Raw genomic sequence first — 26,216 nt, 5'->3', positions numbered from 1 at the left:
CAGATGTTGGCAATTTGATCTCTTGTTCCTCTGCCTTTTCTAAAACCACCTTGAACATCTGGAAGTTCACGCTTCATGTATTGCTGAAGCCTGGCTTGGAGAATTTTGAGCATTACTTTACTAGCATGTGAGATGAGTGCAATTTTGCAGTAGTTTGAGCATCTTTGGCATTGCCTTTCTTTGGGATTGGAATGAAAACGGACCTTTTCCAGTCCTGTGGCCACTGCTGAGTTTTCCAAATTTGCTGGCATATTGAGTGCAGCATTTCAACAGCATCATCTTTCAGGATTTGAAAAAGCTCAACTGGAATTCCATCACCTCCACTAGCTTTGTTTGTAGTGATGCTTCCTAAGGCCCACTTGACTTCACATTTTAGGATGTCTGACTCTAGGTGAGTGATCACACCATCATAATTAACTCGGTCATGAAGATCTTTTTTTGTACAGTTCTTCTGTGTATTCTTGCCACCTCATCTTAATATCTTCTGCTTCTATCAGGTCCATAGCATTTCTGTCCTTTCTTGAGCCCATCTTTGCATGAAATGTTCCCTTGGTATCTCTAACTTTCTTGAAGAGATCTCCAGTCTTTCCCATTCTATTGTTTTCCTCTATTTCTTTGCTTTGATCCCTGAGAAAGGCTTTCTTATCTCTCCTTGCTATTCATTGGAATCCTTCATTCAAATGGGTATATCTTTCCTTTTGAACTGTGGTGTTGGAGAAGACTCTTGAGAGTCCCTTGGACTGCAAGGAGATCCAACCAGTCCATTCTGAAGGAGATCAGCCCTGGGATTTCTTTGGAAGGAATGATGCTAAAGCTGAAATGCCAGTACTTTGGCCACCTCATGCAAAGAGTTGACTCATTGGAAAAGACCCTGATGCTGGGAGGGATTGGGGGCAGGAGGAGAAGGGGACGACCAAGGATGAGATGGCTGGATGGCATCACTGACTCAATGGACGTGAGTTTGAGTGAATTATGGGTGTTGGTGATGGACAGGGAGGCCTGGCGTGCTGCAATTCATGGGGTCTCAAAGAGTCGGACACGACTGAGTGACTGAACTGAACTGAACTGATTCAGTATTGCTCTTTACAGCATCAGACCTTGCTTCTATCACCACTCACATCCACAACCGGGTGTTGTTTTTGCTTTGGCACCATCCCTTCATTCTTTCTAAAGTTAGTTCTCCACTGATCTCCAGTATCATATTGGGCACCTACCAACCTGGGGAGTTCATATTTCAGTGTCCTATCTTTTTGCTTTTTCATACTGTTCATGGGGTTTTCAAGGCAAGAATACTGAAGTGGTTTGCCATTCCCTTCTCCAGTGGACTGCATTCTGTCAGACCTCTCCACCATGACCTGTATGTCTTGGGTGGCCCCATATGGCATGACCTAGTTTCACTGAGATAGACAAGGATGTGGTCCATGTGATCAGATTGGCTAGTTTTCTGTGATTGTGGTTTCCATCTGTCCACCCTCTGATGGCCACTCTCAGCACCTACCATCTTACTTGCATTTCTCTTTCCTTGAATGTGAGGTATCCCTTCACGACTGCTCCAGTGAAGTGAAACTGCTGCTCCTTACCTTGGACATGGGGTATCTCCTCTCTGCCACTCCCGCTCCTGTGCCACCCAACTGCCACCAGCCAGTCCTGTGCCACTCATCACTCAGCCCCCGTGCCCTCTCTCAGCATCTACCATCTTACTTGGGTTTCTCTTAGCTTGGAGGTGGGGTTTCTCCTCTCTGCCTCGAGCCATTCCTGAGCCATGCAGCTAACTCTGCTGCTGCTGCTAGGTTGCTTCAGTCATGTTCGACTCTGTGCAACCCCATAGATGGCAGCCCACCAGGCTCTGCCATCCCTGAGATTCTCCAGGCAAGAACAGTGGAGTGGGTTGCCATTTCCTTCTCCAATGCATGAAAGTGAAAAGTGAAAGTGAAGTCGCTCAGTCGTGTTTGACTCTTTGCGACCCCATGGACTGCAGCCCACCAGGCTTCTCCATCCATGGATTTTCCAGGCAAGAGTACTGGAGTGGCTTGCCATTGCCTTCTCTGCAGCTAACCCTAGGGAGTATCAAATAGTGGGAACTCACACAAAGGAAACCACTTCAATACAAGACCCAGCATCACCCAACCACCAGTAGCACCCTATGCAGGACTCCTCATCTAAACAACAAACCAAACAAAAATACAAACCCCATCATTAGAAGACAGGATTACCACCTCACTCAGCCTTGCCCTTTAGAGGAAAAACAAACAAACAAAAAACTCAGCACAAATCTCACCCTATACAAGCTTACATAAACCACTGGACCAGCCTTAGGAAGGCAGAAACCAAAAGGAAGAAAGAATTTAACCTTGAAGACTGGGAAAAGGAGACCTCAAACACATTAAGTTAAAGAAAAATAATGAAAGGGCAAAGAAATACTACACAAATGAAGGAACAAATTAGAAACACAGAAGTCCAAGTAAATGAAAAGGAAATAGGCAAACTAACTGAAAAAGAATTCAGGATAATGATAGTAAATATGATCAAAAACCTTGAAAACAAAACAGAGAAAATGCAAGAATCAATTAACAAAGTCCTAGAAGAGTTAAAGACTAAACATACAGAGACAAACAACACAATTACTGAAGTTAAAAATACTCTAGACGGAATCAACAGCAGACTATCTGAAGCAGAAGAACGAATCAGGGAGCTGGAAGATAAAATCATGGAAATAACTTCAGAAGAGCAGAATAAAGTAAAAAGAATGAAAAGAACTGAGAATAGCCTCAGAGACCTCTGGGACAATATTAAATGCACCAACATTCGAATTATATGGGTACCAGAAGAGGAAGATAAAAAGAAAGGGTATGAGAAAATATTTGAAGAGATTATAGTTGAAAAGTTCCCCACCATGGAAAAGGAAGTGGTCAATCAAGTCCAAGAGGCACAAAGAGTCCCATATGGGATAAACCCAAGGAGAAGCATGCTAAGACACATACTAATCAAACTAACAAAGACTAAACACAAAGAAAGAATATTAAAAGCAGCAAGGGAAAAGCAACAAGTAACACACAAGGGAAACACCATATGCTTAACAGCCTGAAACTCTGCAGGCCAGAAGGCAATAGCAAGATATATTTAAATTACTAAAAGGGAAAAATCTACAACCAAGATTACTATACCTGGCAAGAATCTCATTCAAAATTGATGGAGAATTAAAAATCTTTTCAGACAAGCAAATGTTAACAGAATTCAGTACCACCACACCAGCTTTACAACAAATGTTAAAGGGACTTATATAGTGAAGAAATACAACACAAGAAAAAAGATCTACAAATCAATCCCAAACAATTAAGAAAATGGAAATAGGAACATATATATCAATAATTACTTTAAATGTAAATGGATTAAATGCTCCAACCGAAAGACACAGACTGACTGAATGGAATGAAAAACAAGACCCATATATATGCTGACTGCAAGAAACCCACTTCAGACCTCAAGAAAGTAAGAGGATTGAAAAATATATTCCATGCAAATGGGAAGCAAAAGAAAGCTGGAGTAGCAATCCTCATTTCAGACAAAATAGACCTTAAAATAAAGAATATTACAAGAGATAAGGAAGGACACTAGATAATGATCAAGGGATCAGTCCAAGAGGAAGACATAATAATTGTAAATATCTGTGCACCCAACATAGGGGCACCTCAACAAGACAAACACTAATAGACGTAAAAGGAGAAATTTACAGTAACACAATCATAGTAGAAGACTTTAACACCCCACTCACACCAATGGACAGATCATCAAAACAGAAAGTTAATAAAGAAACACAATTCTCAAATGATACATTAGATGAGATAGATTTCATTGATATCTTCAGTATATTTCATCCAAATGCAGAATACACTTTCTTCTCAAGTGCACATGGAACATTCTCCAGGATAGACCACATCTTGGGTCACAGATCAAGCCTCAGTAAATTTAAGAAAATTGAAATTGTACCAAGAATCTTCTCCAATCACAACTCTATGAAACTAGATATCAATTACAAGGAAAAACAGTAAGAAACACAAACACATGGAGATTAAACAACACATTTCTAAATAGCCAACAGGTTACTGAAGAAATCAAAAGGAAAAAAAAATTCTAGAAGCAAATGACAAAGAAAACATGACAACTCAAAACCTATGGGATGCAGCAAAAGCAGTTCTAAGGGAAAAGTTTATACAATACAATCCTACCTCAAGGAATAAGAAAAACACTGAGTAGACAACCTAACTTTACACCTAAAACAACTGGAAAAAGAACAAAAAAACCCCAAAATTAGTAGAAGGAAAGAAATCATAAAGATCAAAGCAGAAATAAATGAAAAAAGCAATAAAAGAAGCAATAGTAAAGATTAATAAAACTAAAAGCTGGTTCTTTGAGAAGATAATCAAAATTGACAAACTTTTAGCCAGACTCATCAAGAAAAAAAGAAGAATCAAGTCAACAAAATTAGAAATGAAAAAGGAGAGGTTACAACAGACAAAGCAGAAATACAAAGGATTATAAGAGACTATTATAAACAACTATATGGCAAGAAAATGGATAACCTGGCAGAAATGGACAGATTCTTAGAAAAGTTCAATCTTCCAAGACTGAACCGAGAAGAAATAGAAATTATGAACAACCCAATTACAAGCACTGAAATTGAAGCTATGATTTAAAAAAAAAATCTCCCAAAAAACTAAAGCCCAGGACCAGATGGCTTTACAGGAGAATTCTATCAAACATTTAGAGAAGAGCTGATGCCTATCCTTCTAAAACTCCTTCAAAAAACTGCAGAGGAAGGAATACTTCCAAACTCATTCTACGAGGCCACCATCACCCTGATACCAAAACCAGAGAAAGAAACGCACACACACACAAATTAAAGGCCAATATCTCTGATGAACATAGATGCAAAAATCCTCAACAAAATTTTAGCAAGGAGAAATCAGCAATACATCAAAAAGCTCATACACCATGATCAAGTTGGGTTTATTCCAGGGATGCAAGGATTCTTGAATATACACAAATCAATCAATGGGATACAGCACATTAACAAATTGAAAGACGAAAACCATATGACAATCTCAATAGATGAAGAAAAAGCCTTTGACAAAATTCAGCACCCATTTATGCTTAAAACTCTTCAAAAAATGGGCATAGAAGGAACCTACATCAACATAGTAAAGGTCATATATGATAAGCTACAGAAAACATTATTCTCAGTGGTGAAACACTGCAAGCATTCCCCCTGAGATCAGGAACAGGACAAGGGTGTCCGCTTTTGCCACTATTATTCAACATAGCTCTGGAAGTCCTAGCTACAGCAGTCAGAGACGAAAAAGAAATAAAAGGAATCTAGATCAGAAAAGAAGTAAAGCTCTCACTGTTTGCAGATGATATAATACAATACGTAGAAAATCCTAAGGATAGTATCAGAAAATTAGTAGAGTTAATCAGTGAATTTCACAAAGTTGCAGGATACAAAATCAATAGACAGAAATGACTTGCATTTCTATATACTAACAATGAAAAATCAGAAAGATAAATTAAGAAATCAATCCCATTCACTGTAACAAAAAGAATTACATATATAAGACACTAATGAAAGAAATCAATGATGACATAAATAGATATTCCATGTTCCTGGGTAGGAAGAATCAATATTGTGAAAATGACTATACTACTAAATGCAATCTACAGGTTCAATGATATTCCTTTCAAATTACCAATTAACAATGACATTTTTCACAGAACTAGAACAAAAAAATTCACAATTCATATGGAAACATAAAATACCCTGAATAACCAAAGCAGTCTTGAGAAAGAAGAAGAGAGTTGGAGGAATCAACCTTTCTGACTTTAGATTATGCTACAAAGCTAAAGTCATCAAGACAGTATGGTACTGGCCCAAATAGAGAAATATAGACCAATGAAACAAGATAGAAAGCCCAGAAATAAACCCATGCACCAATGGGTACCTTATTTTTGACAAAGGAGGCAAGAATATACAATGGGGCAAAGACGGCCTCCCAGTTCAAAAGCACCATAGCATCTAATCCATTTTCCCCAGTTAGGTTACTTGCATTAATTATTAATAACTAAACAGATTATAATATTTGAGATATATGGCCATGACATAGGAGGAGGGAACTAACTCAACATAAAAGAAAAAAAAAAAAAAGACCGCATTCCATACATGTATGAGTTATGTTCTTCTCCCCCTGCTTTGCTTGTGGGGGACTAGTGGAAAGAAAGGTTGATCTGGTGAATCTCTGACTCAGGAGAAATGAAACAGAACTCAGTCCCCCAACAGCCAGTAATGCTTGCTCTCTGGCTCTGTTTCCTGATTGATTGATGGGTGGGATGGGCTCTCTGGGAGTGACATGCCCTTCTGGTGAACATGCAGAGTCTAGCAGAGAACCTAACTCATTGGCTGTAGAAGGTTTTTGTTGATGAGCAGTGTTTCTTGTCTAGACAACCAAACGTGAGAGGAGCATTGAAACATGTGTATTAACATAGGTGAAATAGATCGGCAGTCCAGGTTCAATGCATGAGACAGGGCGCTCAGGGCTGGTGGACTGAGATGACCCTGAGGGATGGGATGGGGAGGGAGGTGGGAGGGAGGTTCAGGATGGGGGACACATGTACACGTGTGGCTGATTCACGTCAATGTATGGCAAAACCACTATAATATTGTAAGGCAGTTAGCCTCCAATTAAAATAAATAAGTTAATTTTAAAAAAAGATTCCAGAATGTTCAAAGTGAGTAAAATTCCAGATACATGTTGACCAGTTGGGCTTCCCTGGTGACTCAGAAGTTAAAGCGTCTGCCTGGAATGCTGGAGACCCGGGTTCAATCCCTGGGTCAGGAAGAGCCCCTGGAGAAGGAAATGGCAATCCACTCCAGTACTCTTGCCTGGAGAATCCCATGGAGGGAGGAGCCTGGTAGGCTACAGTCCATGGGGTCGCATATTGTGCTGTGAACTGAAGACCATGAGCATATTTTAGGACTGTCAAACCTAAGAAGCTATAGGTTTCCCCCAAATTGCCACTAATTGAGATCCTTCCAATTTTATTAGTCTTATTTTCCAACCAACTGAACGCTTTACCCAGAGTTATTTTCCCCTCTAGAAAACTTTTATTTTGTAAAGTTGAACATTCTCCCTATTCATATTCTCTGTAAGATTTACTTACCATAAGAAAACAGTCACATTTATAACTTCATCAAATCTGGCTGTTTAGACAGAAATACTTATAAACAATGATACCAGTAAAATCAAAAAATGAGGGAATTTGTTGTTTTTGCTGTTCAGTCACCCAGTCCTGTCTGACTCTTTGTGACCCCATGGACTGTAGCATGCGAGGCCTCCCTGTCCTTCACCAACTCCCAGAGTTTGTCCGAGTTCATGTTCATTGCATTGATGGTGCTGTCCAGCCATTTCATCCTCTGATGCCCCCTTTTCCTTCTGTCCTCAATCTTTCCCAGCATCAGGGACTTTTCCAATGAATTGTTTGTTCACATTAGAGGACAAAAATACTGGAGCTTCAGCATCAGTCTTTCCAGTGAATATTCCAGTGAATATTTCCAGTCTCCCTTAAGATTGACTGGTTTGATCTCCTTGCTGCTGTCCAAGGGACATTCAGGAGTCTTCTCCAGCATCACAGTTCAAAAGCATCAAATCTTTGGTGTTCTGCTTTCTTTATCGTTCAGTTCTCACAACTGTACGTGACCACTGAGAAGACCATATCCTTGACAATGTGGACCTTTGTTGGCAGAGTAATGTCTCTGCTTTTCAACACACTGTCTAGATTTGTCATTACTTTCATGCCAAGAAACAATTGTCTTCTGATTTCATGGCTGCAGTCACCATACACAAAAGGAATTGAAGAAAGTACAAAAATCTCAGTTGTCTTCCAGAAAGTTTGGATGTCATGGAATAATTTATTCAGATCTATTTATGGAGTTTCTACTATATTTTAAGGATTGTGCCATTAATAATATCATCATTGTTTGGGTGTGGACTCTATTACTATTATTCTGCAGATAAGCCCAAATCAACTGTTAGGTAATACCCTGGTATTCTTCCTCTTTCCTGTCAAAGCGGAAAGAAACGGTTTGACCAAGTGGAGTAGTGGCAGAGAATCAATTGAGCTCTTCTCTGCGTGAAGCCCACACCTTCAAAGGTGGAACTCACTTCCTATCAGAGGAATGAAGTGTATATGAATCCAAGCTAAAAGCTTTCTATCACATTGCCTTTTAACATTTCTTGCTACTTTTAGAAAAGGGAGAGAGAATCAGATTCGGTAATACCACTTCTAATGGAGTCTTTACCTTTGATGGTTTGTGAAGGAAAAAATCATTGTATGTGCTCTCTAAGAAATGCTTTCTGTCTCACAATGTCGATTTGCTTTTTCCAGGCAGGGATAAGTATTCATATGGGGCACTGTGATCCTGGGATCTGGAGCAGATGGACTGGTAGCTCCAAGGAGGTCATTAGGGGCAGCCTCTGCTCATGCATTGAAAATGTCTGGGGATGGTTTCCCTCTTGAGGGGGCCTGTGTCTGAGTCAGGCCCTCTTAAGCCCTGGATTTGATCACGTTGACATCTTGCTGCCTTCTTGCCTCTTTCAGGCAACACCTCGTTATGGTAAAGTCAGGCAGGGTCCTCGCTAATCGTCCTTACAGCTGGACTGATTCTCTCTCTAGCCATCCGGAGTCCTCCTGCCCCTACATTGAGTCCCTGGGAGAGTGGGCAACTTTGCCTGTTTCCATATTCTTTTTCAAAGTTAACATTTAATACATTTATCAATATTAATTGCAAAATTATTGCAGGCTTTCTGAGTTTAGAAAACATAGGAAAGCACAAAGAAGAAAAATGCTTCTTCATCTTTCTGTTGCCAATATTATGTATTTGAAATATAGATCTGTTGTTTAGTCACTAAGTCATGCCCGACTCTGCAAACCCGTGGACTGCAGCACACCAGGCTCGCCTGTCCTTCACTATCTCCTCGAGTTTGCTTAAAAGAAAAGAAAAATATAATTTTTAGTTACTTTATATTTCTTTATATAGAGAGAGTATATATATATATTTATATACTTTAATAATATATTAAAAAATACATATAAAGAGAAAACACAAAAAAAAGAAATATAAAGTTAAAATATACATTAACTTTTTTTTTCTGAACACAGATTATATTGTATATAGCATGCTGTTAATACCTTTCACTCAACATTTTATTAGAATATTGCCTTGTCTTTAAATATTTTACAAGAGAAGATTAAAACTGAGCATTATTCTATAGGATTGGTGTGCCAAAGCCTATTTAATCTAGGTCTATTATTAGATATTTGCAGGGTTTTCCCCCCTGTTTGTGTAACTTTGTGTACTATTCTGTATGAATGCAGAACTATACTTGCATTCAACTCTTCTTGAACGTCTGTGATATATTTTTCTCCCAGGATAAAATCTTCAAAGTGGAATTTAGCTGTTTGAACCCATTTATTTTAAACGTTTTAGGAGCTGACATCATCTGCTGTTGATCCAGGGGGACCCTTGGATTAAATTGACCTGCACACTGCACGTGGAGGTGTGTGTCTTAGTTGCTCCATCCTGTCCGACTCTTTGTGACCCCATGGACTGTACTCCACCATGCCCCTCTGTCCATGGAATTCCTCGGGTTAGAATACTGGAGTGGGATGCCATTTCCTTCTCCAGGGGATCTTCCCAACCCAGGGATCGACCCTGGTTCTCCTGCATTGGAGGCTGATCTTTATCATCTGAGCCACAGTACACTTGCAGTGGTTTATAATCTTGCTTAATTTTATAGGTCAAAATAAGTATCTAACTGTTAGAAAATTTTTGTTTCTAAAATGTTTTAAAATTGTTGTTTTGATAACTATGCATTTTTAAGTGTTTTCCTATTAGGTTGACTGTTTTTTGTGTGTGTTTTCCTTTATTATGATTATTTCTACTTTATTTGTATTATTTTATGTATTGTCCACTGTAATTAAGATATCTTTTTATTATCTTGTGCTTAACATAATAGATAGTTCAAAGGCTTTTCTCTGACTTTTATATTTTAACAATTAAGTTTTGATTTAATTTTTATGTGGCCAAGTATTTCTAAAATCTTTTTTCATGGTCTCTTCCTTTGCTTTCTGATTACCTCACATAGAAAGTGAGTAAATTAGAGGGAAGTGTGAACTACATTCCCCTTTAGTTATTATAGGATTCAATATCTTTTATTTACCTTGGATATATAAGAGAAGTATATATTTCCTCCCACAAAAAATTAATCTAGCTACCATTTATGAAATATCTCCTCAACTGATTTAAATGCCTCCTTTTCCTTATATTGATGATGTACATATTTTAAGATTTAATTGTATTTTTTTCCCACCTATCTACTCTTGGGTCAATGCAATAGTTTTAGTTACTATAAATTTTACATATATTTTAATAGTCAGCACTTTGCATTTCCTGGATTTTTCTTTCTTAACTTGGAAATTATCTCAATTTCTACTCTTCTATGTGAGTTTTCCCTTTTCTATTTTTTTAATTTTATTTTATTTTTAATTGGAGGATAAAGCTTTACAATATCATGACTGTGCCATATAACAACAACGGTATAGGTATACATTTGTCCCCTCCCTTTTAAACCTCTCTCCCACCTCCATCTCCGTCCCACCCCTCTAGTTTATCACAGAATTCTGGCTTTGGGTTCCCTGTGTATATATATATAACAAATTCCCACTGGCTATCTACTTAACATATGGTAATGTATATGTTTTAGAGAAGGCAATGGCACCCCACTCCAGTACTCTTGCCTGGAAAAATCCCAAGGATGGAGGAGTCTGGTAGGCTGCAGTCCATGGGGTTGCACAGAGTTGGACACGACTGAAGCAACTTAGCAGCAGTAGCAGCAGCAGCAATGTATATGTTTTAATGTTACTCTCTCAAATAATCCCACCTTCTTTCTCCCCTACTCTGTCCAAAAGTCTGTTCTCTATGTCTGCATTTCCATTGCTGCCTTGTAGATAGGTTCATCAGTACCATCTTTCTAGATTCCATATATGTGCATTAATATACCATATTTGTGTTTCTAGGTTCTAGGTTCATCTACCTCATTAGAACTGACTTAAATGCCTTTATTTTCATAGCTGAGTAATATTTCATTGTGTATATATGTACCACAGCTTCTTATCCATTCATCTGTTGATGGACATCTAGGTTGCTTCTGAGTTTTCCCTTATGATTATGTAGAAGAACTTTTGTTGTGAATGTTTCTTGAGTGCTTAAACTGACATTGTCAGCTTTCTCTCAGATTTCCCTCCTTCACTGCCTTATAAAAGGCTCCCATCTTAAACCACAAACCTCTATTGCAGGGGTCTCCAATCCCTGGGAAGTGGAAAAATTGTCTTCCACGAAACTGGTACTTGGTGCCGTAAAGGTTGGAGATCACAGTTCTATTGAGTGCTGGTCGACACCAGACACCAGTAATGGTTATTAATCATTCTTACCCTTTTCTTTTACCTCTCGCCTTCTCTCTATTTGTATGACTGTCTCTCAAACTACACAGTTGAAAAACTCAGACTCTATGGTAAGTTACAGTATTGTTTTTGTCTCGTATTTCTTTTTTCATCCTGTGGGATTTGGAAAGTACCAACATGCTCTCAAATAGATTTAAGGGACTAGATCTGATAGATAGAGTGCCTGATGAACTATGGAGGGAGGTTTGTGACATTATACAGGAGTCAGGGATCAAGACCATCCCCATGGGAAAGAAATACAAAAAAGCAAAATGGCTGTCTGAGGAGGCCTTACAAATAGCTGTGAAAAGAAGAGAAGCAAAAGAGAAAAGGAAAGATATAAGCATCTGAATGCAGAGTTTCAAAGAATATCAAGGAGAGATAAGAAAGCCTTCCTCAGAGAACAATGCAAAGAAATAGAGGAAAACAACAGAATGGGAAAGACTAGAGATCTCTTCAAGAAAGTTAGAGATACCAAGGGAACATTTCGTGCAAAGATGGGCTCAATAAAGGACAGAAATGGTATGGACCTAACAGAAGCAGAAGATATTCAGAAGAGGTGGCAAGAATATAGAACTATACAAAAAAGATCTTCATGACCAAGATAATCACGATGGTGTGATCATTCACCTAGAGCCAGACATCCTGGAATGTGAAGTCAAGTGGGCCATAGAAAGCATCACTACAAACAACTGATGCTTGTTTGATACAAACAAGCATCACTACAAACACCTCCTCACTAGTGGAGGTGATGGAATTCCAGTGGAGCTATTTCAAATCCTGAAAGATGATGCTGTGAAAGTGCTGCACTCAATATGCCAGCACATTTGGAAAACTCAGCAGTGGCCACAGGACTGGAAAAGGTCCGTTTTCATTCCAATCCCAAAGAAAGGCAATGCCAAAGAATGCTCTAACTACTGCACAATTGCACTCATCTCACATGCTAGTAAAGTAATGCTCAAAATTCTCCAAGCCAGGCTTCAACAATACATGAACCGTGAATTTCCAGATGTTCAAGCTGGTTTTAGAAAAGGCAGAGGAACCAGAGATCAAATTGCCAACATCTGCTGGATCATGGAAAAAGCAAGAGAGTTCCAGAAAAACATCTATTTCTGCTTTATTGACTATGCCAAAGCCTTTGACTGTGTGGATCACAATAAACTGGAAAATTCTTCAAGAGATGGGAATACCAGACCACCTGACCTGCCTCTTGAGAAACCTATATGCAGGTCAGGAAGCAACAGTTAGAACTGGACATGGAACAACAGACTGGCTCCAAGTAGAAAAAGGAGTGAGTCAAGGCTGTATATTGTCACCCTGCTTATTTAACTTATATGCAGAGTACATCATGAGACTCGCTGAGCTGGAAGAAGCACAAGCTGGAATCAAGACTGCCAGGAGAAATATCAATAACCTCAGATATGCAGATGACACCACCCTTATGGCAGAAAGTGAAGAGGAACTGAAAAGCCTCTTGATGAAAGTGAAAGTGGCAAGTGAAAAAGTAGGCTTAAAGCTCAACATTCAGAAAATGAAGATCATGGCATCTGGTCCCATCACTTCATGGGAAATAGATGGTGAAACAGTGGAAACAGTGTCAGACTTTATTTTGGGGGGCTCCCAAATCACTGCAGATGGTGACTGCAGCCATGAAATTAAAAGACGCTTACTCCTTGTAAGAAAAGTTATGACCAATCTAGATAGCATATTCAAAAGCAGAGACATTCCTTTGTCAACAAATATCCGTCCATTAAAGGCTATGGTTTTTCCAGTGGTCATGTATGGATGTGAGAGTTGGACTGTGAAGAAGGCTGAGTGCCGAAGAATTGATGCTTTTGAACTGTGGTGTTGGAGAAGACTCTTGAGAGTCCCTTGGACTGCAAGGAGATCCAACCAGTGCATTCTAAAGGGGATTAGTCCTGGGTGTTCTTTGGAAGGAATGATGCTAAAGCTGAAACTCCAGTACTTTGACCACTTCACGTGAAGAGTTGACTCATTGGAAAAGACTCTGATGCTGGGAGGGATTGGAGGCAGGAGGAGAAGGGGATGACAGAGAATGAGATGGCTGGATGGCATCACTGACTCGATGGACGTTGAGTCTGAGTGAACTCCGGGAGTTGGTGATGGACAGGGAGGCCTGGCGTGCTGGAATTCGTGGGGTCGCAAAGAGTCGGACACAACTGAGCAACTGAACTGAACTGAACATGCTCTCAAACCCTCTAAAGACCTGAAGAACATCAATGAGAGCAGTACTCTCAACTTGTAACGTGCCATGTAGTTCCATTTGATCTCCATGGAAAGAAAATGAATGCTCTTTCTCCTGAGGTTTGCTGACTTGATAACAGCTCAGTGATCCATGCTAGAAATCGCCATCTCCTTGACCATAGGGATCAAGAGGTAGAAACTGTATGTCTTTCCTGGTTTCTTCCACAAGTTGAATGATAGGCATTATATCAAAATCTAATGTAATACTGTGTACCATTGGGACGGGGGAACTTTTATAAATGGAGAGTTAGCATACATGCTTTGCAAGTAAGTTTTCCATCCCACTAGTTTCACATTTCCCTTTCACTTGCTCTTTTAAGTGACCCAGGGTGTCTGTCATTGGTCTTTTCTAGAGGCTTTGAGTTCATGCAGACATCTTCTGAGAGGCAGTAGGGCATCGTGGGCAAGAGCAAGAGTTGGTGACCTTTTCTTCATGAGGAAGATAGTACACATTTTTGGCTTTATGCAGGTCTCTGCTGCAGCTACCCAACTCTGTGGTCATCGTGAAAAACAGTCACGGACAAGATGTAACTGAATGCGTGTGGCTGTGTTCCAATAGAACTTCATTTACAAACACAGGGGCCACATTGGGCCTGTGGGACATGGTTTGCTGACCCCTAGCTAAGATTATAGGTTCTGAAGCCAACTTGCTTGGAAATGAATATCTGTTCCTCGGTCTCTAGGCGTGCAATCTACAGTAGGCTTCTTAATCTTCTTGTACTGCAAAATAACAGCGTCCATAAAATGAGGATGGTTATAGAATCTAAAGGGTCATTGTGGAGACTGAAGGAGTTAGTACAGATAAAGCTTTATAATTTATGTGCCTGGAAGATAATAAGCCCTAAAGTGTCAAATGTTGTATTAGAGGTCAGTATGTTACGTAGATCATTGATAAATTCATCACTGTGAGAATGTTTTCAGCTAGCTTTATTTTAATGTACTATTTTAAAAAATTTATTTATTTTTAACTGAAGGATAATTGCTTTACAGTATTGTATTGGCTTCTGTGTAGATCAGCCGCAGGTTCACCTGTCTCCTCCCACTTGGACATTCCTCCCACCTCCCTCCGCATCCCACCTCTCTAGGTTGTTCCTGAGCCCCCGTTTGAGTTCCCTGAGTCATACAGCAAATTCCCATTGGCTATCTATTTTACACATGGTAATGTATGTTTCCAGGTTACTCTCTCCATACATCCCACCCTCTCCTTCCCCCTGCCTTCCCAGCCATGTCCATAAGTCTGTTCTCCATGTCGGTGTCTCTGCTGCTCAGCAAATAGGTTCATCATCAGTACCATCTTTCTAGATTCCATACATATGTGTTAGTATATGCTGTTTGCTTTTCTCTTTCTGACATACTGCACTCTGTATAATAGGCTCATTTTAAAACATGTTTTAATAAACCTTTTTCTTTCTCTTAATTTCTATTATTTAGAGCTGAGGTCCTCCTTCCCACCCAGTGTAACATATTTAAGGACTTGCCGATGGAAAAGTGTGTCTGCTGCAGGCTCTTTTGTTTCATTTCCTGAAGGGCAGATTGTAGGGGCACCAGCCTCTTCCCAGGGTACTCTGTAAAACAAAACAGGGTCGGCTTTGTCACAGCTACAGAGAATCTCATTTCTTGTATTTCTTTTCACACAGTTTGCCAGTTACTCCATGGTTTCTTGGCTAATTATTTCCAGCGTGGCACTGATTGAGCTGTTAATAAAGTGTGAAGGTGCCTCACAGATACATTCTGAGTCCTAAAGAAGCCAGCTACATCTCCAACTGCAAACGTCTGTGTCCTCCAATCTCCCCCAATATTCAGGCGATAGCATCTCCAATTGTAAAATTAATCAAACTTCTCTCGGTGACAAAAATGTTAATTTAAAATTTTTGTCACAATTACAAGGTGTGTTATTGTAGCTTTTGACTTGTAATTAATTTCTCCTTCTCTTTCTCCATCACTGGGTTAGACTCCTTTGTAATAGTGATAAATGAAATAGCCGCCTGACCTTTTTTTAAAATTATTATTTAAAATAAATTACTTTACAAGAAAAAAATTACCTCTAGGTAATCAACACCTTCAGATAAACAGGGGAACACGGGACATTAGGTACTTTATTGTCTCTCTCTCTTTCTCTCTTTTTAATTTGCATGTCTTTGGTGATTGAAATGACAAATGGGAAAAGAGTGAAGTGAGTCTCCTTTATGGCTGCATTCTCAAGTGGAACTAATTTGGATTGCCGTGTTGGTTTTTATGGGGATGGGGCAACACGAGCAAAATTAGAGTTTTGCAAAGGGGAATAAAAGAAATGCACAGGAGGGAAAAAGGAAACAAAATGTTATATTTACTTGAGCGATCACTAGAGAGTTTAGTGCCCTCTCAGTGTGGATCAATCCCTGACAACTCCCAGTGTGGGCCTGATGACTGGTGACAGCTGGGAGCTTGCTAGAAATGCAGAATCTCAGGCCCTTCCCTGGTCCCGCTGAGTCAAAGAAGCTCTTCATGTAATCTGCATATATACTACAGTATGGAAAACACTGGAGCCCAGACTTAGAGATGGGGTGCCCATGGCAGGGAGGTTACAAGTGAGCTTTATAAACAAACAGCCAAGTCCATGGTATATCACCTATACTTGCCCAGAGATCGAAGGATAAGACGTTCAAGGTGCATCTTTGAATTGCAAAGTGGATGATTCATGGGCTAGGGATAAAAAGCATACTCACAAGGAGTCGCTTTTCTAGTTCCCATGCAAATGGCCCCACTTTGGTGTGGCTATCAGAACTGTCAGCTTTCGAAGGGCAAGGACCATTTGGCTCCATCACAGTACAAGGTCCCCAAACACCTGAGTGAGTGAGCGAAAGGGGAATGGAACCAACTGGACCTTACTGTGGGAATTCAAAGCTGCTGGAGTGAGGTTGTAAAAAGCTTTGGTAGAGCCAGTGGCTCTGTTTGTTCGTGTGTTTAGCGAGAGTGTTTGCGAGAGAATAAGATTGCTTACCTCTTGAAATCCAGTGACGGGGAATGGGGAAATATTACCTGGCTGAGATGCTGGCGAGTGAGAAGAGCATGCAGGTGCGGCAACACTCACAGGGGACCCACGGCATGCCACCCAAGCTGGGCACAGGAAGGGCAGTGCCACCATAGAGACAACAGGGGCTCTACTCGGGAGGACATCAGACAGTCTGCATACGGTGGGGCAACAGACTGCCTCTCTGGGGCTTGGTTTACTACTCTCTTCGGAAGGCCTTACTTTTCTCATTAACCCAGTTGGTGGCTCTTTATTTAGCTTCCATTTTTGCTCCAGATCTTATCACTAGTAAAGCTAATGAACAGTGGTGACCTCTGGGGCCACACGCACACCAGCTGAGACAGTTTGAGTACCACTTCCTGATGTCACTGGGAAGGTGCTTATTTGCTCCTGTTGTTATTAGTCGTTACGGTAATTAAAGAGGACTTTTTTTTTTTTTTTTAAACCTCCGTCTTCAGCAGAAGCCTCTGCAAATACAGATTCCATACACAGTGTTTTCTGGGGAAAATAAGACTGGCTTGGGATCTCTATTGTGAAATCCTCTGTCAAAATTAATTAAGGGAATCCTGTAATTACAATTTATGCATCACATGGCCCCCCGACGGCTTGTTTCTTAATATCAGCTTAGTTTTTAAACACACAAAATAGCAATGAAAAGACTAAATGACCCCTCTCCTTTTTTTTTTAATTAATAAACCTTAAAGGAGCTAGAATATCTTTGATTTAGTTATATCTTTATGACAATAAGGTTAGGAAAAAGCTGTTTCCTCCCCCTTTTAACCCTGCTTGTGTCATTATAAATCCTCAGATTGGGTCCCAGGGATAGGAGCCCCTACAGAAAAACTGGTATTATTTTTAAAGCCAGACCACATTGCAGACAGCCGTATTGCTGGTGGCAAGGCTGGCAGGAGATAATTACCAGCCCCTGGGGTTCAGAAGGAGGCACATGCCTCCAGACTGAGCACCTCTGGCCCTTGATAGATCGAGTTATCGCTAACACACACATGCTGCCGAACATATTATTTCATTCACCAAGTGGAGATTTACAATGACTTTGTAACATGCCAAATTAGGTTAATTATCTTTTAAGAGTGTTTTGGAAAAAAAAAGAAAAAAAAACTCTGAATGTTCTGTAATAAGGCTGCAGGGGGCTTGATGTGAGTTGGCCTTTTTTATTTAAGAATCAGGCATTTTTGTTCCTTTCTTACCTCTCTCTCCCTTGAGGGAAAGCCAGCGAGTGTCCCTGCAGGGACCTTCTTCTTCTGCCAGCTCAGTGTTACTTTCATGGAGACCAAGGTCCTCCAGGGGCCTCCCCTACCAGCTTTTCTGTTCTTATCCCACTCTGTGTCCCTGAGAGTCTGCTGTGAATGAGCCATGACTGCGCTCAGCTGTGGTTCTTAAAGGCTCCCACCCATGTCTATCATCTTGATCTTTGACAGAGACATCTCAGGTCAGCAGGGCAGGAGGCTCATGAAGGCAGAGCCAGGGCTTTCTTCACCAGTATCCTAGCACTGGGCATATTGTTGAGAAGTGGGCACTGACGGGTATGTGTCTAGTGGATGCTGGGAATGAGATCTTGTCCCCAGACTGTTGCTGGACCTCAGAGGTGGTGGAATGTATGAACTGTGTGCTTTCTCAGCTTAACGTTTCTCCAATCTCTGTTTTCTGTGAGTTTGAGTCAAAACTCTCTAACATCACCCTCAGGGTCCTCTATCAGGAGGTGCTTTCAGACCATTTCTTTCTGTGTGCTAGACTTTCATTCTACTCCGATTTTGAAGACCCTGGAGGCATCACTTGCCCTGTTGATACTGGATGTCCAACATGCTCTTCCCTTTCCCTGGAACCGTCTTCTGGCCTGTGCTACCCATCACGCTCCTTTGCTCGTTATCTCCTGCTCCACTTTAGCTCTCTCTTTGGTATTATTTTCCTGGACAGCCTCTCTGAGCCTCCACCCCTGGTTCAGGCACATGTCTGCTTCCATAGCACCACATACCACCCCCCTACTCCCAGACTACTCAGGAGTTTCCCCTTCTAGATTGGGAGTTCACTGGGGGCAGAAGACACACCTGTCATTTACGGCTTGATCCCAGCCCCCAGTACAGTGCCCTGCAGAGACCAGGCTCTCAGTCCCTTTGTGTCAAAGGCGTAAGATGCCCCTGCTTAGTCATGGGCAAGCCAGTTGTCCTGAGATTGGAGACTGAGGTTCCAGATTTAGCAGCATCATTAAGAGTGGAAGATGAACTTGGGAAGAACCTCCAGAGAGAGACTAGAGATGTGCATGACTGATAGTGATTCTGCCATTATAGTGGCTGAGAAATGTCTTGGTCCTATGGGAGCAGGAATGCCCCAAGGAGGCCCCGTAGAACAGCGGGTATCAGTATGTCAGGATCCTCGGGCAATCTGATTTAAACAGTACTCTAGTATCCAAGTGTGAAAGTTGCTCAATCATATTCGACTCTTTGCAACCCCATGGACTATAGTCTACCAGGCTCCTCTGTCCATGGCATTCTCCAGGCCAGAATACTGAAGTGGGTAGCTGTTCCCTTCTCCAGGGGATCTTGCAACCCAGGAATCGAATCTAGGTCTCCCACGTTGCAGGCAGATTCTTTACTATCTGAGCCATCAGGGAAACCCAAGAACTAATACCCAAAGGCAGGCATTATTTGAAGTGTGTGAACTCCTGGAATTGAATGAAATCTTATCTGTGACTGGTAGAAGTTGTTCCACCTCTTTGAGTGCCTTGCCTTCTCCACCCCCATTAAGTAGGATTATATTTTCCTGCTCATCCCTACTCAGTTTTACATGGCACAAGATGCAAGATGTGGGTTAAGCAACTCTCTTGGTAAGGGATTCTGAATGCTTTTGTCTCAGGGGTCCTAAGAGTATATAGAATATTTCATTTCATCCTGTGACATTGCTACTAAATTCTTCCTTACTAGGTATATATGAGAACTAGTTTCAATTAGTATGTCAAGGAGCATCGCTAAGTTTGTAGATTGGCCTGGGAAATAAGAATTGCAGCAATTGCTACTCTTTTCTAGGCCTTTCATTCAGTTCTGCCTACTGAATAGAGTGCTTTTAATAAATTCTATTGGGCTTCCCTGATGGCTCAGTACTAAAGAATCTGCCTTCTAATGCAGCAGATGTGAGTTCGATCTCTGGGTTGGGAAGATCCCCTGGAGAAAGAAATAACAACCCCTCCAGTATTCTTGCCTGAGAAATCGTATAGACAGAGGAACCTGGTGAGTTGCAGTCCATGGGGTCGCAAGAGAGTCGGACACAACTAAACAACAGAAAGGATTGTATCACCTTGTAACCTTGTATTACTCAAGCAGGTATTATTGTCCCTGCTTTATCAATGAGGAAATTGAGGCCCACAGAGAGAGAGACAGGTTTGTCTGACTGCCCTCAGTATGTTGTTAGTAAGAGACAAAGTCACACCCAGGCAGTTTGCTTCTAGAACCCATGTTCTTACTCCATATATGTTATAGCTGATCTTTGGGCTTCATTTCACAGATAAGCAGAGTGTGGTTCACAGAGGTAATTGACCCAGGGTCCCCCTGTGCTCATGGTTGGCAGAGCAAGCTTGGAACCAGCTCTGGTTCCCAAGTCAATGCTGGTGACCCCTAGGCTGTTCTGTTTCCTGATGGTACTGCTGGTTTGGAAGCAGGGCTTTACTGAAAACTGCGGGGATTCTGCTGATAACGTCCTGCTTTGGCTGTATGGATGCTTCAGCCCTGAGCCACTCGTACCTGGGAGCCTCTTTTGTTCCCCGTTCTCCATGAAGCAGACACTCTGGTTACTTACTTCCCGGCCCCATTGCATCTGTGATTAATGTCGCTCACGGTGGGTGTTCTGATGGCAATAGTGTTGCTAAATTGTCTTGAATAGAGCTGGTGTGATGTACATTATCACCAGCTATGAATGTCAGTGGGGGCATTACCAGAGTCTCTGGAAGTCTTTTGTCTTGAACAGTCTGAGCGTGGACTCGCTCTTTGTTCTTCACTATTATCAAGTTCAATGTTGCAAAGCTGAAAAATGAGCTCTAACATGGGTCCTAGGAATCTTTTAGAAAATATTCTTAATGATGTACCAGTAAAAGTGTTCCTTCTTTTGGCAAGATCTCCAGTTCACTGAGTCTGTAGGCCAACCATGGGTGTGGTTCAGCTGAGTCTGGTTCATCTGAGCCCATCGGCCATCTGCTGGAGAGTATTCTTGCTTTGTGCTGACCTTCCTGACGAGGCTTCTTTGCCTGCGTGTGATAGACAACGTTGTTTCCTTTCACTCAATAATCATTCAGTGCAGGTCAACCTCATTCCAGACGTAGAGACAGAGGGTCAATAAGACAGCCATGGCTCTTCACCCTGGGGGAGGTGGAGAATCACCAGAGAAAAGAGAGCTATCGAAGACATAGCTATGTAGCGGCCTAAGTGCCACGAGGGTCACAGAGGGGAGCAGCGACGGTGATAGGGTGGGCAGACCTAAATGCCAAGGACCCCTAGGGCGGCCTCTTTGAGGAGGTTATATTTATATTAAACCTGAAAGAAGAGAGAAAGCCATGAAGGGAGAAGTGTTCCAGCAGAGGGGATCGCCTATCTAAAAACCCTGAGGTCAAGGTCTGGCAGTTTCTGGAGCCTGAAAATGAAGCACGCTGGCAGGAGAGTGGGGTGTGAGGGACAGTGGTCATGTCGGATGCTGTTGCAGAAGTAGGTGAAGGGTCTAGGTTGTACAGGACCACATGGATATTGGTATATTTATTACACCCAGGCAGTCCTGTATTGCTAAGTCACTGCAGTGTTTTAGGCAGAGAAGTTCTATTAAAATAGCTATTAAAATAGGCAGAGAAGCTACTAAAATAGCTTCCTCTTGCTATTCTGTCAAGATTGAATTGGGCTGAAAACTACCAAATATTGCTGAAGGAAATTTAAAAGATGAAAATAAGTGCAGAGACACCCCATGTTCAAGGACTGAAAGAGTGAGTAGCGCCGTGATGACTGATGTCCACCAGCCCCCCCCTAATCCAAGGCACCATCCTCTCTAACCTCAGCCTCTGCACAAAGTACTTTCTGACTGGTGCGCAGGTTCACGCTCTTTCCCCTTCTTTCAATTCAATTTTCTTTTTAAAGGTGGTAAAATATACCTAACACAAAACTTACCATTTTAGCCATGTTAGCTGAAATAAAGAAAAGGATCCTTGTAGGTCTGTGAGATTTATAGGGATGGAATATCACCCATTAGTTGCTTTTGTTTGTTTGTTTTTTTCAAATCTTGAGCCAAAATCAGAGCACCTCTTACTGTATTTTACTTTGAGTGAGCAATAAGAGTTGTTCAATGGAAAGAGAAATTCTTTAAAGGGAACCTTGGTCCTGGATAAACCAGTCTTCACAAAACTCGATATAAGACTTTGGTTTATCTGAACCCATCGGTCCTCTACCAGAGATTATTACTGTTCTGTGCTGACCTTGGGTTTGTGCTGATCTTGTTTTGTGCTGACGGATGGGTTCTGATAAACCAAATGAGCAAACAAAAACTATCTTTTAGGCGTTGACTCCATTGTACTCAGGTGTTTGTTTAAATTGCGTTTATCTCCAGAGGGAAGCTGGGATTAGAAAACCTGAAACTCAAATCTTAAGTAGTAAACTATCAAAGACAGCCTTTTATATATCTAATGGAATAATGAGACTCATTTTACAGACCCATAATCTAGCATGAGTTTTTAAGAATTCATGTCTTAAGGCAAAAGAAATCTTTTTCCTCTTGTTTTTTTTCTTCCACCCAAAGATCTCTTAATCCCTTCACTGCCTTCAGAATGATACATAAGCTTCAGAATGTGAGAGCTGGAAGGGAGCTGAGAGGAGACAGACTCCAACCCCCTCATTTTACAAATGAGGAAAATCTGATTAACTCGTTTGTCCAAGGTCCCACACCTAATAGTGGTGGGCTCAGGACTAAAACCCAGATGTCCTGATTCCTAGGAAGTACAGACTTTGCTTCCAGCCTCGGAAAATGGTAATTGCTTCCATAATTTGAAATTGAGATGTGTTGAAATCCTTCTGAGTTCATTCTCATCCTAAGATGGATGTGTAATTGTCTAAGGCATCATCTGTTATTCTGCCAAAGATTCAACAAACTCCTCAGTGGGAAACCAGTTCTAATTTAAGTCAGAGCAAATGACGATTTTTTTTCCTATTGTGGGGCATGACAAGTTTCAGAAATAATGAGCTCCATTCACCAGACTTCTCTTTGGCTTGGGTATTGTGCTCTAGAATTGTTCTTACTAATATCCTCTGAGGCACTGAAGGGTTATTCATGGGTTCTCAGAGCCATGTTTTATTATAGAGATCATTCATACCAGTTGTGCGTAAGCGCATACCAACAGAAAGAGGACTTTGTATTGTGCGCGTGTATTTAGCTGAATGTGGAATGGTGTAGTGAGGTTTATGATCATATTAAGGTGCAGGTCTTATTTTTATATAAACCCTCTCTGGCCAGAGGCACTCTTCTCATTTCAACCCTACCTGCTATCACCTCCTGCCAAAGGGAATTCATGGACATGAATGGACATTTTTCAACTCATTGAAAAATATCAAAAGGCAGATAGTTTATTAATGTCAAGCCATTGAACAGCTAGTTAAAATGGAGGAGTGGATAGGAATGTTCCTTAGAAACTCCTACACCTGGAAAGAGGCAGTGCCTTTTGTGTTATCCAAGCTTCACCATGCTACTCAAATGCCACCCCTACCAAAGCTTCTCTTTGTGTCTGCTGTGTGACCTAAATAATGTTTCTTAACCTTCTGAAGGCACAGGCTCTGTGGCAAATCTGATGAAAACCATCGGCTTCATCACACCCCCAATGCACATGAATACACACACCCAACATTGCTCGTAATTTCAGAGGGCTTAATGACCCTCCGGAGCACATTGAGAGGCCTGGAGCTAAGAAACCCTGGATAGCATGCTGACTTTTCTTTATCTTAGAATTCAGGCCTTAGAGGAAATTGCCTTTGGTTTCTTACTTGAAGTTTGAACCATGAACACTGATCAATATCAGGCCACACTCCATAGTAATTGAAATAAATTTCTCATGAAACATTCTCTTAATGCATAGCAGGTATATCGTGCCAGATAACCTGCAAGTGCCTGAGATACCCTTGCTTAGAATTAAAATCTAGTTACGGACAAAGTCGAACTAACACATACGATGCTTGGTTGATCACAAAGTAGCAAACCAAACCGGGTAAGGTTCAGAAGGCAGAGAAATCTCCTTGGGTCACAGTGATGAAATGGTCTTTCCAGAGTTGGTAGGAAGTGATCTTATTGTATGAAGCCTCAATAAGTTTAAGTAGGAGGAAGACAGATGTAGGGACGGGAGAAGGATATTTTGAGCAAAGGGGGCAATGCATTAGCAAAGCTATCAGAGAGAATGTCAGATCAAATAAGCAAGAATGTGAGTACCAATGAGTACATACAATAAAAATTTTCTATTCCTAGAACTGACTAACATAAATCTTCAAAGCTGATAGTTCTATTGACCTAATTCTGGTAAGAAGGAGTGGTTATTTAAGCAATCAAACTAAAATGGCCACAATACGAAGTTAGACGTACAAAACATCATTTATTGAATGCCTTGTGTTCTCGGCTAAAGGATCTATTCTTTTTAATCTTTTCTCTGTAATTCTTTTCAAAGGTATTTTCTGTGTGTCTCTTAATAGGAGATTCAATATGTCTTCAACTTCTGCTGCAGTCTGTCTTAGCTTTTTTATTCTTTTTTTTTTCCTGTGGCTAATAAAACAAGTTAGATTTTTGTGTATTCGAGTACATGTATCCAGTATTTCAGTATGTATATTTGTGCATTTGCGTATCCACATACAATTGCCTATGTGAAAAGATACTTACATGTGTGCATAAAAATTAGGAAAGGACTCTGAAGGCTTTATTATAAAGTGCTGGCAGTGGTTGCCTCTAGGGACTAGAACTGGAAGGCGGTGATGGCAAGAGGGAAACTTAATTTTACTCCACATACTTCCGTATTGTTGCAACTTTTTACAAGGAGCATATATTACTTTTGTAATTAAAGATAAAGAGAAAAAAGAAGGAAAGAAATTGAATTTGACACACCTCCAAGTAATATGAAGCCTTTTGAAGGTATGAAGAAAAACAGTTATGCCTCAAGGGAAATTTATTTCATCAGACCTGTACTTTTTTTTTTTTTTCTTAATATGATGAAGCATCTAGCCCTGGATTTCCAGTGGGCCTTCTTTGTGTAAATGTGCAGAACTCTGCTAACAATTTGACAATTTATAGCACCTAGAAGAGGTGTTTGTTAGACTTCTCACCACATGGTCACATGTACACGTGCTTAATAGGTACTGGTGCCCCTCACTCTTTCTCTGTAAAACTTCCCATAATCTCTCTCTCCTCCACCCTGTGCCTGGGGCTGTTTCCTGCACTGTGCCCCCGGTCTCAGGATGAGCTCGAGAGCATGACTGCGTTGTACCTGACAAAGCTCCATCCTTCCTTCTGAGTTCTCACCTGTCTAACATATCCAGAATGCAATGCATGTTCTCAGTGTAACATGAGCTGACCAGACACACAGAGCTTACCATTCAGGGGGCAGGGGTATTGTGTACCTACACAAACAGACGGAAAATATGAAAGGATGGCTAGTAATTAAAATGTAAAGATCAAATACATTTGGGGGAATAGAATTTTTACTGTGGAATTATGCGGTAATGTGATGGGGCAAATGAGCAAACAAATGGCATGTCTAATCTGAAGACTACTGTGTAAAATCACTCATTTAATGAAAAAAGTAATGGCAGGAATATATGAAAACACTTGAACATGCTGTATGAAGAAGGCAGGAACATGGATGTTCTCTAGTTTTGAGAGCATCAGGTTGCTCTAGGAAGCAGAAAAAAGTGTTAAAGGAATGACTTACCACAGGCCTTTCAGAATGAATGTGGTAACTGGAAGCGATAATATCGAAATGCAGCACGGCATGGTTGTTAAAGGCATGGCCACAGGAGGACTGAATTCTGGCTTCTTAAGGGCTGTGTGACCTTGGTCAAGCTACTTAACCTCTCTGTGCTTGAGTGGGCTCATCTATAAAATGCAGTTAGTTGCAGTGACTACCTCTTGGGATTGTTAAGAATTTTAAAGGAGCTCATATTTACACAGCATTTAAAAGGTATGTAGTCCACAGATGATATGATGAAAAACTAAATTAATAAATATATGAAACATGTTTTGAGCTCTTACTGCTTGCCAGACCCTGAACCAACTGGGCTGTACATTATTATTCCTCAGAAGCCTGTAAGAGTCCTATGACTGCTTCCATTTCATAGATGAGGACAGTGAAGCTCAGAGAAAAATGTGTATTTGTTTAAGA

Source organism: Capricornis sumatraensis, chromosome 10 (genome assembly GCF_032405125.1).
Source record: "Capricornis sumatraensis isolate serow.1 chromosome 10, serow.2, whole genome shotgun sequence".
Taxonomy (NCBI): domain Eukaryota; kingdom Metazoa; phylum Chordata; class Mammalia; order Artiodactyla; family Bovidae; genus Capricornis; species Capricornis sumatraensis.
This window is presented reverse-complemented; position numbering follows the sequence as displayed.